The sequence below is a fragment of the Rattus norvegicus genome, chromosome 11 (assembly GCF_036323735.1).
Source record: "Rattus norvegicus strain BN/NHsdMcwi chromosome 11, GRCr8, whole genome shotgun sequence".
Lineage (NCBI taxonomy): Eukaryota > Metazoa > Chordata > Mammalia > Rodentia > Muridae > Rattus > Rattus norvegicus.
Window position 1 is genome coordinate 23,290,367 of NC_086029.1, and position 1,475 is coordinate 23,291,841.

The window sequence follows — 1,475 nt, forward strand, 5'->3', positions numbered from 1 at the left end:
CTAGAATGCAATCACCTCTGTTAAGAAAAATGATGCCTGCTCCTAGCTGGTGCATCAGGAGGGCCAGAGGAGAGGTCATATGTTCTAAATGCTCCATGATATAAGAGAAAAGGCAGCCAAGCCAATACTAAAGAGGTAGTGCCCACAAATTGTTGATACTTGAGCTAGGCCTTCAAGGAACATGAATTTCATTGTATATGATGAGGACCATCAAGGTAGATAAACCTAAGACTGCATTCAGAAGAATAGCAAGCCTTTTTAGAATCACCATCTTGGTATTTGAAAGAATTTGCAGATGTTGCTTGAAAACAGCTCTGGGGATCAACGATCTTTTTTCTGTTTGTATCTAATTGATTTCATTGTTCGAAGTTTGCTTAAGCAGTAAACAATAGAAACAGACATTTTTTTTTATTTTGTTAAATGTGTAAATAACCTGCTAATAGGAGAAATATGGTTGTTAATGGGATGATAGAAAAACATATATATTGTGCTCGCTTTGACAGCACATATACTAAGATTGGAACAATACAGAGAAGATTAGAATGGCCCCTGAGCAAGGATGACACATAAATTCATGAAGCGTTTCCTATTTTTAATTAGAGTAAGTTCTGAAGGAGCTGAACCGGCTTGTGACCCCATATGAACAACAATGCCAAGCAACCAGAGCTTCCAGGGACTAAGCCACTACTGAAAGACTATACATGGACTGACCCAGGGCTCCAACTGCATATGTAGCAGTGAATAGTCTAGTAAGAGCACCACTGGAAGGGGAAACCCTTAGTTCTGCCAAGATTGGATTCCCAGTGTAGGGAAATTGTTGGGGGTGGCGGTAATGGTGGGTGGATATGGGGAAACAGCCACCCTTAGGGAAGGATAGGGGGAGGGGTTAGGAGGCTGATGGACAGGAAACCTGGAAAGCAAATAACGTTTGAAAAGTAAACAAGAAATACCCAATTTAATAAAAATGGAAGGAAAACCATAGATATCAAAACATAGGTATCAGGAAGATACTACAATGTTGAAAAGGTAAGGTATTATATGAGATTTAAGTAAGTTATACCAGAACCACAGGGTGAGAAGACAAATAGGGTACTGACAGCAAATACCCAAGCAGATTTACATTGAATAAAATGTGTACTCCCTACTCTACAAGAGGTCTTCCCTTGATGTTTTTTATGTTAAAATAGGCCTCATCTATTTAAAAATTTACAGCTATAGTCAACAAAAAGTCTATTGTTTTAAAGTCTTGACTGAATATGGTTTGTGTTAGAGCATTTTATAAAATTATTATTATTTTTTATACTGGTTTGAGTTTCCTAGGAAATAATTAGGAGAAAGTTACGGAGGATGAAGAAGATTGAGGAAAAGAAAGTAAGATTGTAATCTTGACTGTGTTCCTATAATAAATGAAAAGTATTATAGCTGTCTGTTGCTATAATTCCCTGTGTATTGAACTTAATTAAATAAGAAAAAGC

General features: G+C 37.0%; 1 non-coding gene across 1 annotated transcript; it reads left to right on the forward strand.

Moving 5' to 3' along the window:
- The first annotated feature begins 487 nt into the window (after positions 1-487).
- On the forward strand, positions 488-594 carry LOC120095811 (U6 spliceosomal RNA). The gene has a single exon (XR_005491575.1). It is a non-coding gene; the product is annotated as a U6 spliceosomal RNA (small nuclear RNA).
- The last annotated feature ends 881 nt before the right edge of the window (positions 595-1,475 follow it).